The sequence below is a fragment of the Poecilia mexicana genome, unplaced genomic scaffold (genome assembly GCF_051168715.1).
Source record: "Poecilia mexicana isolate PSO_F unplaced genomic scaffold, ASM5116871v1 scaffold_11, whole genome shotgun sequence".
Classification (NCBI taxonomy): domain Eukaryota; kingdom Metazoa; phylum Chordata; class Actinopteri; order Cyprinodontiformes; family Poeciliidae; genus Poecilia; species Poecilia mexicana.
The window spans coordinates 18,975,204-18,990,380 of record NW_028263380.1 but is presented as its reverse complement, the minus strand read 5'-3'; the positions used below and the strand labels follow the sequence as shown (position 1 = coordinate 18,990,380).

The following is a 15,177-nucleotide window of genomic DNA, read 5'->3' as shown; positions in this document are numbered from 1 at the left end:
AAATAGCATATTTGATTCTTTACTTTATGAATAAAACACATGGATTGTTTGTTCTGTGTCTTTGTATGGAGCATTGTTTCTGACAGACACAAAACTCCTGCCTTTATATGGGTGGTGATGATGAATTAATCAACTGTGTTCAATTAAAAATTAATCCCCAGCTTCTCAGAAATAGAAGAATGATTATAAGGTGTAATTTTACACTTTGAACTCAGTTTTTCCTTTACTCTCCCCCTCCTCTCCCACTTCTACAAGAAATAGCAGCACTGAGGAGAAACTGAAAAACAAAAGAGAAACTAAAACAAGGTCCATGATTCCCTGCATGATTCAGTTAATTATGTTAAACTTTTTGTTCTGGAGTTACAGCTCAGCTTTATCCCTCCACCTGCGACAAACTGCCTCATTCCTGTTGCTTGCATTATTCTAATTTAAGAAAATTCAGTACTTTTATTAAAAGCATACAATAAATACATATGTGATCCTCGTTTTAAAGCACCTGTATTTTGTGTTCAGTTTCATTGCATGGATCATTGTTTATAGTAGACACAAAACTTCTGTATTTATCAAGGTGGTGATGATTAATTACTCAAATCTCCCTCCAGCAGTCATTAAGGTTGGACGAGTATTAAATAGATGAGTATTTATAAAGGTGTATGTTTTACACTTTGAACTTAATGATTAATGAATTAGTTTCTCAATAACAAACACAGAAAAAAAAAAATCTACCATGACAACAGAAGTGTACAAATATATTTATATATATACAGAAAGCCAAGAGGAATGTTCTAAAGTCTTTAAAACTTTAAGAGGTAACACTTTATTTGAAGGGGTGAGCATAAGACTGACATAACAGAAACATGAAGGTGTTTCATGAAAGTTTCATAAAGTACCATTCGGTAAATAAAGTTGCATTAAAAGTCTATTAAAAGTGTCAAGTGGCCGATCTGCATGCAAAAACCCAGTAAGCCTTAATCAACCCTGTCAAATCTAGTTTCTGTCTGAACCCATCAGCTGGGAGCTCACCTTGCATAAAGTCACTATGCAGGGAACGTTTTCCACATCGAGTCTCAAGCAGTCGTACGGGTCGTCAGAGAGCTCGATCTCCTTCCTTCCTTCCTCATCGGATGAGATGTGAACTCTGGGAATTCTGTCGGTGAGGAAACCAGAACATGGCTCATTTTCCAACTTATTATTTTTGTTTGTTTGTTTACAGAGGAAATCAGTTTAGATCAAAGCTAATGGAGTAATATGAACTGAACAAACTCACTTAGTGATGAAGAGAGCAGCTTTGATCGCTACTGAGATGGAGTCGTACAAATTCCCATCACACTGAAGAAGCTGAAGAGGAACACAGTAATTTTAGATGTTATCTATTTGGATCAAATGAAAGGTGTTTTAAACAGAAAACATGTTTATGTTTGAACAGGAATTGTTATATTTTACTGTAGGGAAAGGATCTGGAGTTGGTGTGTCTGGCCAAGTGTTACCAACTAGATCCAGCAGCACCAACCTCCACACACAGCTGAGAGCCTGTGGCTATGAGTGGGGATAATAACAATCATTGGATCCTGAACATCATGGGAACTAAAGGTAGCAAGGCAAACTAATATTTTTCTCTCCCATCGACAAATATTTTTTCTACATATTTGATTAGCAGACAGATTATCTGTCTCATACCAAGCTGGTCACTATGTTGTGACAATTTAATATGAGACAGATAATCTGAAAAGATCAAGCTCTTCTGCCTTCTCCCTCAGCTATTATTGCTGTCTGAAGAAATGCACCACTTTTAGTCAAAATCAACCAGAGCCAGGAGGAGGCAGCCCATCATGTCTGTGCTAATGTCAGAGAAACAATCCACCATTCCAGGAAAATAACTCTCATCATTGGTGGCCATGCTGACTAGCCTTAGCATTCATGTCAAACTCTGCTATCAGGAAGAAGCAGTAGAGTAACTGAGAGCAGTATGAGACAGATTGTCTGCCTCATACCAAGCTGTCACAACATAGTGACAGTTTCAATAAATATGTAAAAAAGAAAAGACTTCTTATAAGCTTTCATTCTTATTGTGCATTTTAAAACTAAACAGCAAAACATTAGCTGTAATGTTGAAGGCACTTCCTTGTTAAGCCAGGTGAGCCTGGGGCCTTGATTTCACCAACACGTCCACATAAAGCACCCTGCTGTGCTCTCCAGGACTAATGCAGAGGCTCTTCAGGTCCAAGCTCTGCTGGTTGTTGAACTCTGGGGTTGCACTGGCTGAGCTGAGTAAAAAACAACATGGTGGACTGGAGGCATCCCATTGAGGGCTTTTATTTATTTTAATAACTATGACAGAACTGAGTTGGATTCATGTTTTTGTGAAATTCTGCTGTAATCTTTTGCCAAAAATGTAAGATAGCACAACACCGCCGTCTAGTGGATAGTTCTAAAATAACGCTTTCAATATTTTTGTACCGTACCTTGCATGAACCAGAAATAACAGGTAATAGCGGTCACTGCTACATTTTTAATGAATTACTGTGAGCAATTAATTCATAACTTATATTAGGCTATATTTAACTGATCAAAAATATTGTTTAATGTTCTTGAAATATGACATAATATGACAGGCCCAGCAGTCACAGACTGCAGCTCTGTTAGGAGATGCAAGCTTTGGATCTCACTATCTGATTTTAAGACCATATTGACATTAAAATATTCATTAAAGGCTTGAGAACTGGCTGATGATAACCAGAATTGTACTCATTTTTAAATGCTGTAATTATTTTTTAATTCAGAACCACTGTTGACAGGAATGGAGGAAGTCACTACACCAGTGAGATGTTCCAAGAGGCTGAGAGGGCAGTTGAGGAGGAAAAACAACGAATCCTGAAGGAGAAAGAAGAGGAAATACGTAAAGAGAAAGAAGAAGTGGAGAGAAAAATAAGAGAAAAGTATGAGGAAGAGATGCAGTAAATTAGTGAGCAAATCCAGTACATAGTGCTTTACTTGAGTTTTTTTTTCTTCTTTTCATGTGTGGGATAATATTTTGTTTTTTATTACTTTATTGGATTAAATTTATTCTGTTATGTTAGTCAGCAGGTGTTGAAGCTCATGTTAATTGAGTACGATCTTCTATGCTAATATAGACGGCTCTGCTGTTCTGGAACATTTTGTGCCACATTCCTGTGCTGGTCAGTTTGATCCTCCCACCATCATCATCAACTTTATTAGAGACACTGATAGGTCCATATGAGAAAAATAATAATGATAATTTAACAAAATACAAATAAATCACATAAAAGATAACTAAGCCTGATTGAGCTTTGTGCAATATCAATATCAGGATGATGTTATTTGCAGAAACACATGATCTCCACATAAATCTGTACATAAGGTTTCATAATACAGCATGAAAAGTGGAAACAGAGAAATAATGTGGTTTCAGGTTTCTGCACCTGGAGATACAGAATCTCATAAGTCCAAATATTTTAGTGCACTTGAAGTAACTTTTCAACAAGATATTGTAGCTAGTTTTAAGTCCATAATTGCTTAATGTTGACTTAAAAATGTACTAGTTTCACAGGCTGATTATTTTACTTATAGTATTGGAAAAATGTCTTGTAATCAGTGAAATAATATGCCAGTGGAACTTGTACTTGCTACTTATATTAAGAAATTATTGACTTAAAACAAGACCCTTCTTCTTACAGAAATGCTATTTGTAAATTAGTTTTGTCTTATTTCAAGTGAATTTTTCATGTTTTCTCAATAAAAATTTATGGTAATATTTTGTTAGGTTTTTTCCACCGTGCAAGTAAAAAAAAAACTACACTGCAAAATTTATTTACAGTATAATTATAATCAAGCAACTTGCACATTATCTTCATTGGTTTTACAGAGTGAAATATTTCATAATTTTTAGTTTTTTCTTCAAAATAACATCAAGCCAATGATGAAAAATTACATTTACCATTAGAAATTCAGAAGAAATAGTAAATATTTGTTGGAAAATGTAGTGCAGTTACAACCAAAGGTTCTGTGGGAGATTTTATAGAAGAAGGGCAGCAATAATCTGAATATTGAAGACTCTCGTAGAGTTGATAAGTAGCTGAATAGAGTTTTAATACTCTGCTGTATTTACCTCCAAAGTAGGCTCCATCACTGAGCACTAACTCCTTACTGCCACCCGGGATAATCGTGACGGTGCCATGCTGGATGAAATACATTTTCCGACCCAGCGTTCCCTCTCGTATTACATAGTCTCCTGGCTGGAAAACTTCAAAGCGCAGCTTGGTCAGGATGACGGTGACAAAGTGAGGGTCGGTGTTGGCGACAAGTCCACGGCAGTTATAGCTGACAATCTCCTGCATGACGGAGTCAAAATGGACAGAAGTAAATTAAGTGGAAAACATATTTTTAGTTTTCTGCTGTGCATGTTGAAGACTGTTGATAAATGTATGACTGTTAACTCATTAAAACTGTCAAACTCCAGTCTTCAAGGGTCGTTGTTTTGCAGCTCTTAGATTTGATTCTGGCTCAACACACCTGAATGAAAAGTTTTATGAATAAATACAAAATAATTACATTTAATATACATTACTAATATACTTACATTGATCTTTATTTTAGAAATTATGGTTGTCGTCAATAATTTAGTGGGTTTTTTTTTTGTTTTAGTTGTATTTTTCTCTTTTCTGCTGCCGCTGTCTACTATTATTACTATGAAAAGATTTTACGTTTCTCAAAAAGAACTGGCTCTGTATGAGAACTCTTTACATGTAATGATCGAAGGATCCACAAGGTGGCGGTAAAGCAATAACATGAAAACCGACAATCATAAAACCCGAAAGAAGAAGACAAAGCGAACTGCACGTGGTCTGTTGTGTTGAATGTTTGAGTGTTTCTCTGAAGACTATCTTCCGTCCAGTTTTAACGAGTTTATCAAAAAGCTCCTGTTAACTGCTGCTGAAGCAACTTTCAGAGTTTAAATAAATCATCGTCAAGTCAGAGGAAGAGATGGATGATCAGCGCAGACTGCTGGATTTCTCCCGGACCCCCCGGATAATCTTACACCGATTAGGTAGGAAACACCAGCGTTTGGACGAAGGTTAATGTCTGCAGCTTTCTGTATGAGGATCATTTTAGTAAATGTTCTTTTCCCGTGTAAATATGTTGTTAACATGTTAGAACGCAGACATGAATATGACGCTGTGACAATGGCTTATTTATGTAGAGAGAAAATGACCTTTTTTATGCCTCTCCTTTTACTACTGAGACTTACTTCAGAAAACTGGAGAAATGTGAACAATGCAGTGCAAGATTAGTAAAGCAAGCCACATAAAATATTAATACAGCTGTTAGTAGCTGTAAAATTTTATAATGTGTAATAAATAAATCGTAGTGGCGATTGTTTGTCAAACTAAATATTCTATAAAAGTCCAATCAAGAAGCCACCGCTACACTGAGGTGATGCTTCATATGTAGATAAAAGTTTAATGTCCAAAAACCTTGAAGATTGTTTTTATAGTTTATTTTTTCCAGTTTAACAAACAAATAATAATGGTCAAACTTTATGATTTGCTTCACAAATTTGGTCAAACTTTTCATTAGTGGTGTGTCGATTAATCCATGATAAATTTTATGAAGCAAATAAAACGGAGAACTCACCTAAACGCGGTGCATCGACTCATGAGTCCAGTGATTGGATGGAGTTCCTCAGGGCTTCATGAAGCTTCATCTCATCATCACTACTTTTCATTGTTTCCTCTGCTGCTCTGGTCAAAACCTACAGGCCCAACCCAGTGCATGCTGGTCCGATACCAGTCCCTATAGTGACGGAAAATGGACCCATAGTTCTTCTGTTGAAGAATTGAAATGTGGTTAACTCTTAAATTTATAAGTAAAAGAAATAACGCACGGAGACTTAATTCTTGCTGCTAGGCCATAGACGAGCCAGAGATTTATTACACTACCACGGATTCCTCATAAAGTTTCAACCACTGGCGTTGCTGCTAGGGGTGTGCCGATCGATCGGTCACCGATCATAATCGGGCCGATTTTCGTGAAAAAGTGCATGATCGGTGATCGGCGATCATTGTCTCTTTTACCGATACCGATCACCTGCTTCTCATTTCGCAGCCGGCCTGTGCAGCTGGTCTCCTCTTTCCTTCACACTGCGCAAACGCGCAACAACAAATCCTAAGCGATGTGGAACTATAACGCACTGAGTGAATGGGGAAGTTTGCGTGTTGCAGCGGAAAATTGAAGCACGTCAAAATGCATCAACACAACGAAGATAATACAACATAAAAACAGTGCCATACTTGACGGAGTTTGGCTACATCGAGGCTCACTGCAGTAAAAAAAGACATATGGAGGATCAGACAGCAGGTAAAGCAGCGCACAGCTGCAAACAATCACCCGGATTAGCATGACGGACAGAAAGCTAAACAATAGTGATGGGTAAATGAGGCGTCATGAGGCGTTTCGACTCATAGCAACACTGTATTGATACTGTGTCGATACTGTGTCGCTCAATACTGACACCTGCTGGACATTAAAAATTCCTACAGGCAACGTAGTGATTTGATGACCTAGTCTATACAATAAGATTTAAGTCTTTGTATTTTATTGAATATTATATGTTGTATTATGTCATATCTTCAGTTACATTTAAAATATATTTGATATACAGTCAATAAAGAATGTGAAAATGTACCATAAAGTGAAAATTTAAGTGAATGTGTTTGGAATATGGACTGTTTTTTCCCACACATTTTTATTTAAAAAAAAGTTTTTACAACATTTTTGAAATTTAGCCTGTTACACTTTTTTGACAAAACTTCTCCTGCTGTAGAAAAAAATTAAGTAAACATTACATAACATTACATTTACAGCGAATATTTTTCTTAGGGGTTGCGTTCCGAAAATAACCCGTGATAGGCGAAATCCGTGAAGTAGTTATAGAGGAATTTAAAGGTGCTATACTCATGAAATGAGTTCCTTTCTGACTTCTAGGTCAGATTGACCCAGTACATTTGACACAGTACATTTCTTCAGTCAAAACATATCTTAATGTGAATCAACCAACAACATGCCTTTTAACTATTAGTAGAATTATATTCCTCTACATAATTACCTTCATTTTTACAGTTATTACACAGCATAAATAAATACTTTACATTGAAACCAAAGAACAAAACCTGTTTTCAGGTCAGCAGATGTGCGTGTGCATCAATCGGGCCTTAATGTGATCCGCAGTCATGTCCTCCAACCTGCCCCGCGAGATTCACAGCTGTATCTACAGCAGAGCGATGGATCTCATCAAACGAGCCTCCAGTCGGGTTTTGCGCTGCCTCTGGCCACAGTTTTTTTTTTTTTTTTTTTTTTCAGGAGACATCGAAAGTTTCAGTTTCCATCTCCTGAGTGGCCAATCTGTATTAAACACCGTAACGTTATTGGCACTCAGGTAGCGCGGAGACTGTTTTTAACAATCATATGGTCAATCAGGACGAAGAACACTGTGGAAAAAAAACTGCACAAAAAAATCTGCGAAGCAGCACCGTGAAAAGTGAACCCCATTATAGCGAAGGATCACTGTATATGAAATAATTTATAAAACGCAACTGAGTAATTTGTAGAATGGCTGTATATCAGAGTTTATTCTAGGTGTATCTGGGACTTCATTCTCATGATGCCTCAGCATTGAGGAGGTGGATTTATTTAAATAAGACAGCTTAGTTAAACAAATGCGACACTTAACCTGCAGAACATAATATGAAAGTAAACTAAGAGTCAGTTTCAGCTGAATTTGGGTTCAGATAGATCAAGTAGAAACTGACAAGAACCGGATGAAACGACAAAAACGAAAACAAATGTATTTTCCAGTATAAGATCAAAATGGTCCCACTCTGCGGAACCTTTCCTTTGAAGCTGCTCCGTAGTTGATGCTGTAAAAGATCAAGAATTTGTTTGGCAAATGCTTTTGACAGATTGACAGATTCGCTTCCTTATAAACACAGTTTGGCATCCAGCGTCATTTTGAAACAGTTCCTGTATTGGTCACGTGACTTGCTGAAACCAATACGCGCACCGACACGAGTGTTGGTCTATGGGGCTTGATACATGCGCCGACGCATCGGTGTTGCTGGACCCATCACTACTAAACAAATAACGCGCGAAATTATTTAAGTCTTCGAGCTGCGATGTAAGACGCTGGTTCTGCTCTCGCTGTTGAACCGCTGCTACAGGTAGTAATATTTGACAGACGGAGCTTCGCTTCTGCTCCACCTGGTAGTGACTCTCACACCGAACCTCTGATTAAAGCTGCAGCATCTAACTTAAAAAAATACATTTTACCTACATATTAAGACTGTTGCTGTCCTAACATGAGGCAGATAATCTCTAAAAAAATAATCGATCTCCTCCCTGATCTGCATAATTACTCCGCTCAGTCAGAAACAGCCAATCAGAGCTAGCAGTAATCAGCTAGCCGCCATGCTGTCAGGAAGTTTTCATTCAGTAACTCTGGATTGTTTATTGTAATGGATCCTGTTTCCTTTGAATGTTAAGTTTTATACTTGAACTTTTTGGCAATGTTGAGAGGTTTTATTTTGGCTCTTTGCATTTATTTAGCCTCTTCAGAGCTTTCATATGTTTTCAGTCTGTTAAAGATAGTATTATCAATAGCAGTACAATTTGCACAATGCCTGTTTTGTTTAGTTTTCTTCTTGGAAGAAGTTATTAAAAACAAGTTTTTGTCTAAATTAAGGTGAATTCATGGTTCCTTTTTCCACATAATGTAACCGGTAGTGTTTATGATAAAAAATAAATAAATAATAATTATGTGATCTGTATTGGTGTATCGGCCCTCATGGGTGATCGGTATCGGTATCGGCAGGAAAAAACCTGATCGGCACATCTCTAGTTGCTACCCTTGATTTGCGTAAAAACTCTGGCGTGCCTTATACTAAGTGTGTATTAGACGACCTTTAAAATATTTGAGACCTCTCCGTCCATCATCTGCTCCTTCTCAGAATAAGAAAATCCTTTCACAAAAAACTACTCCTTAAATTGTATTTCCGCTCTTACACTTCCTGTTTAATTTAGAAAAGTAAATAACAAAGGAACAAAAACTAAACAACTATTAACCTACAAATAAACTCATGTTTGTAAATAAACCCCAAAGATATAAAGTGGACTAAAATAATTTTTTATATAATTCAGAGTAAAACAAATAAATAACATTTTGTAATTTTGCAATAAAATATGTATTTTAAATGTATTCATTTGAGAATTCTCCAAATGTCAGCTGGATGTGACGACTGATCTGTATCTCTGTCTACGCTTTTGAATTTTCAAGTGTTTTGTTTTTCTTTTTGTTGATTTCTGTTTTAAACAATGCAAGATTTTTCCTACATATTTCTATAACGTTAACAATAACTCTTTTTCTCTGTTTTCTTCTCCAGGTTCCCTGCAGTGTAACCAAGAGAGAAGATCCACTCTGGACCAGGAGGAAGCTGAGAAGCAAAATCATAAAAGAAGAAAACCTTTCTCATGTGTCATCTGTAAAAAGCGTTTTACTATAAAATCGGTTTTTGATGCTCACATGAGAACTCATACGGTTCAAAACCTGTTTTCATGTGTGAAGTGTGGAAAAGGTTTCAGTCAAAAACAGGATTTAACTCGGCACATGATGATTCACACTGGTGAAAAGCCATTTTCATGTGTGAAGTGTGGAAAAGGTTTCAGTCAAAAACAGGATTTAACTCGGCACATGATGATTCACACTGGTGAAAAGCCGTTTTCATGTGGGAGCTGTGGAAAAAGTTTTAGTCAAAAACCGAATTTAACTCAGCACATGAGGATTCACACTGGTGAAAAGCCGTTTTCATGTGGGAGTTGTGGAAAAAGTTTTAGTCTAAAACCGAATTTAACTCAGCACATGAGGATTCACACTGGTGAAAAGCCATTTTCATGTGGGAGCTGTGGAAAAAGTTTTAGTCAAAAACAGGATTTAACTCTGCACATGAGGATTCACACTGGTGAAAAGCCATTTTCATGTGGGAGATGTGGAAAAAGTTTTAGTCAAAAACCGAATTTAACTCGGCACATGATGATTCACACTGGTGAAAAGCCGTTTTCATGTGGGAGCTGTGGAGAAAGTTTTAGGGGAAAAAAGGAGTTAACTCGGCACATGATGATTCACACTGGTGAAAAGCCGTTTTCATGTGTGAGCTGTGGAAAAAGTTTCAGTCAAAAACAGAGTTTAACTCAGCACATGATGATTCACACTGGTGAAAAGCCATTTTCATGTGGGAGCTGTGGAAAAAGTTTTAGGGGAAAAAAGGAGTTAACTCGGCACATGATGATTCACACTGGTGAAAAGCCATTTTCATGTGGGAGCTGTGGAAAAAGTTTTAGGGGAAAAAAGGAGTTAACTCGGCACATGATGATTCACACTGGTGAAAAGCCATTTTCATGTGGGAGCTGTGGAAAAAGTTTTAGGGGAAAAAAGGAGTTAACTCGGCACATGATGATTCACACTGGTGAAAAGCCGTTTTCATGTGGGAGTTGTGGAAAAAGTTTTCGTCACAAAGTTAGTTTAACTCACCACATGAGGCGTCACACAGGTGAAAAACCATAGAAGTATTTTTCATACATGTCCTATGTTGAGGTTCACTATTCAGTGGATTTGGTTTAACACTAGAATAAAAGACTGGAGGGGTTTCATGTCTATTAAGCTGAAAGTTGTTGTATTTGTTAAATGTAATAATTTAGATCTTCACATTTAGATTCTTGGAGATGTGCAACCATGACACATTTTCATTCAGAGATGCTTTGTTTTGTTTTCCTTTCATATTCTGTATCAAAAACAATACTGATTAACTGTTTGTTATTAACATCCTGTTTATGTACAACGTGAAGAGCAGAGGGCTCAGCACACAGCCCTGAGGAGAGCCAGGACTGATGCTGAGAGCTGAAGTGGCTTTGGAGCCCACTGACTATTTCATGCACTAACAGAGTTTAACCGGACATGGACTCCCTTCCAGAACATTCTCACAAGATTGGACATGAGGGACTGATTTGTATTATTCTATGCTTTATAGTGAAAGAGTGTGTGGGTGTTGTTGACCTTAATACACTTATAATAAAAATTCATTGTGGTCTTATTCACTAATTGTGCATTTTTATTAATGATTGTGCACTCTGATATATCTACGTACAAAAATACCTCAAAGGTTTCTCTTCAAAACAAGATGACATTGTAACTGATGCTGTTATTTGTTTCAGATTATATTAACCAGTTTAACTCTACCCAAGTAAAAGTTTTGTGACTAAATAAATAAACATGTTTATGGAAAATGTAAGAAAGCATGTTGATTATTATTGTCGTCAATAATTTAGTGTGTTTTTTGGTTTAGTTGTATTTTCTCTTTTCTGCTGCAGCTGTCTTCTATTATGACTAGAGATGTGCCGATCAGGTTTTTTCCTGCCGATTCCGATCACCGATACCGATGACATAATTATTATTGTTTTAATCATAAACACTACCAATTACATTATGTGGAAAAAGGAACCATGAATTCACCTTAATTTAGACAAAAACTTGTTTTTAACAACTTTTTCCAAGAAAAAAAAACAAAACAGGCATTGTGCAAATTGTACCATCGGTAATACTATCTTTAACAGACTGAAAACACATGAAGGTTCTGAAGAGGCTAAATAAAACCTCTCAACATTGCCAAAAAAAAAACCAAGTATAAAACTTAACATTCTGCAGTCCCAGGTGAAAAAAGTATACTTTAGTATTTCAAACATACTTAAATTTGTGAAAGTACACTTTAAGTATACTAAATATTAAGTGTACAACTGTTGAGAAAATAAATTTAAAATAAGCTAGTTTTAAAACTTAACATGTCTTGATTCAAATGGCCTAATTGTGGTTTTGAAATTAGTAATGTATTCTGGCTCTTTGACCTTTATGTTACCTGTAGTTACAGCAGATGGTTTGCTAGGATCGTTTGAACTGCCTTTTGTCTGTGGGAAAACAATACAGTGGAAGTTGTAGCTTTTCACACTCATCTGTGAAAAGCCGTAAACACTGCAGGGGTTTCTGGCTTGAGAGAGGGTCAGAGACAGCTCCTGGTTGGAGGAGCAAAGATACGCCTTATTTGAATAAATTAAATACAAGAGGATAAAACTTTCTACACAGAAGTAACAAATCAGATTTGCTCTTGCAATTCTCCAAAGATGTCTTTGCACATCTTTGCTTTTCTTTCTTTCCTTCTTTCCATTTATGTCAGGTAAATGAATGTATGTCTCCGTTGTTCTGCAGTTTCTGGTGTAAGTTTGTGCATTGTCTTACTTCTAAGTTTATGCATTGTCTTATATTGGATTAAACTCTGTAATTCTGTGACGTCAACACGCATTGTTGTTTTCCTTGTGGCTACACGTGGCCCTCCGAGAGGACCGGGGATTCAAAGGAAGAGAGAGCCAAACTTTTTCTAAAGTTAATTATTTAAATATTTCTTCCTTAACACTACCTATAAGTATATCTGAAGTATAAAACTTAACATTCTGCAGTCCCAGGTGAAAAAAAGTATACTTTAGTATTTCAAACATACTTAAATTTGTGAAAGTACACTTTAAGTATACTAAATATTAAGTGTACTACCTATAAGTATATCTGAAGTATACTAAAAGTATACTTGTACCAATTTAGAAATTAGAACTTTAAACAAACTTAAACATAATTGTACCAAAATACACTTTTAATGTATTAAATAAGTGAACAAAATATATATTTGGCCAAGTGTAAATATACACTTTCTCAAGTATATTTAAAATATATTTTGTGTATATTTAAAACTATATGCTCAAAATATAATTTTTTAAAATTCACTTAACACTACTTTAGATTATTAATTTCAGTATGTCTTAAATTACAGCTCAGCGTACATTTTAGGCTAATAAAGTATGCCTCAATTTTCTTTATTTAACCAGGTGAACCCCTTTGAGATCCATATCTCAGTTTCAAGAGGGACCTGGGCAGAAGTCTGCAACACGCAGCAACCTGATTACAAAATAAAACTAATTAATACATATGCAGAAGTATGTCTTTTAGGCACCTTTAAAGTGTGTTTAATGTAATATGTAGGCATACTTTTTAAGTACCTAAAAAGTATGAATTTTGAAGTGCCTTAATAATATTTTACTATTTACTAAAATTGCATAAAATAAAAAATGATAATCATGATGTAATTTCTAAGAAAGTACCCAATCCATTTTCAGATGTGTGACGTAAAACCTTATAATCAACGGCATTAGCTCCAGTTCACACTCCAGACCAGATGGTGGCGGTATTACACACGTTCATTTATTTAAAAAACGCCACAAAGAGAAGAAAAAACTTGAATTCAGGGAAGATAACAGACGCTGTTCAAATTGGCCATTTTTACTCGCATAATATTGCCTTCAAAGCAGAGAGGGCCTTGACAATAGTTACTAATTTTGGTAAATTCAAGCTGGTGACGTCTTAGTCCTAGTTAGACGACAACACAACGGGACAACAACCGATGGAAATGAAATGTGTGTCACAAAAGGAGCCCGGAGGGAGGAAGGCTGCTAACGTGTTGCTAGCTGGTGGTAAGTTTGCTTATTAATTATCTTCATTTAGTTATAAACAGTGCAGTAAAGATATATAACTTACATTGGTTTCATAAATAATTATTTTATACAAACTGGTGTGTTATCAACACTAAGTGCTTCATAAACATGATTTGATTTAAAGATAACTGGACAGAATTTTTCCCCTGGTTAATCTAACATTTATCTTTCATACATTTTATTTGTTGTTGACTTTCAGGGCCCTGTGATGGACTGGTGACCTGTCCAGGGTGAACCCTGCCTCTCATCTGATGACTGCTGGAGATGGGCACCACCAGCCCCCCTCACCACCCTGCAAGGATCAGTGTGTTCAGATCATGGATGGAAAGGTTTTAAGGTAGTTTGTCTCCTTAAGTCCACACTTAAAACAGCTTCGTAGTTATTGTCATCATCAACTGATTTTATGACATTGCTGACTATTTTTTTCTACTTCTAACATAAACAGGCAAAGACACCCAGAAATGATTTTCCACACAAGGCTTCTGGTCCCAATCATCATCACTTCTGATGATGTCACATACACAGCGAGTCCACAACGACTTAAAATTGTATTATTTTTTTATTTTCTATTTTTCTGTTCTCTTTAAATACAAATGCTTTCTCTGTTTAATTGCTCTATTGTTCTTTTTTGTAGGTTCCTGTAAGGTGCAGTGAACTGGAATGTTCTGTCGTTGATCCTCACTTTCATGTTTTATCGTCACACTTAAATTTTCATGTTCATGTGTTCACTTTTGATATGTAAACTTATAATTCATGTAAAGTTCGTAAAGTTGGACAATTTTAAAATGTCAGTAATAAAACAAAATATTTGAATTACCTTGGGAATCTTGTGTAATTAATCTTTCCATGTAATTGTAGCTTAAAACAATGTAAGTACTGTAGTGTAGTTATGCATGTCATGTACAAAATGGATACGTAGGAATAAAGACGAATTATGAGTAATTAAAATTGTAGTTTATCACTAGCAAGAAATCAAAAATAAAAATTAAGTGTAATTTAAATACATTACTAATATATTAATAGTATATTTAAAATATATTTGAAGTATATTAAATATATAATATTAATATAATTCTGAGACAGAATTATTACCCTCAAAATATATTATATCAAAATATAATAAAGCTCTGAAATAATTTAAAAAGTATACTAAGTACAACTTGAAGTTGTTCCAAAAAAGTGCGTATAGTATACTAAAATATACAATTAGTTGTAATTTAATACCATTACTAAGGTAATAGTAATAGTAAGCACAAAATTAGTTGTTCCAAAATAGTACAGTTTAAGAACATCAATAAAAGTATACTAAAGTATGATATAATTTAGTATACTAAAGTAGACTTTTTTTCACCTGGGCAAGGTGAGTTATATAACAATAATATTGATATTATTTAATTTAGTCTCCAAAGTCTCTGGATGCTCAGGATACCCAGGCTGCTCCCCCCTCTCCTCTCCCACATTTATTGGAAATAGCAGCACTGAGGAGAAACTGAAAAACAAAAGAGAAACTAAAACAAGGTCCAT

The 15,177-nt window shown here is 35.7% G+C and overlaps 1 long non-coding RNA gene across 1 annotated transcript; it reads left to right on the top strand.

Annotated features, from left to right (window-relative positions):
* Nucleotides 1-13,261: 13,261 nt before the first annotated feature.
* On the top strand, nt 13,262-14,402 carry LOC106920560 (uncharacterized). The gene is made up of 4 exons (XR_015764648.1): nt 13,262-13,632; nt 13,853-13,990; nt 14,099-14,201; nt 14,288-14,402. It is a non-coding gene; the product is annotated as an uncharacterized LOC106920560 (long non-coding RNA).
* The last annotated feature ends 775 nt before the right edge of the window (nt 14,403-15,177 follow it).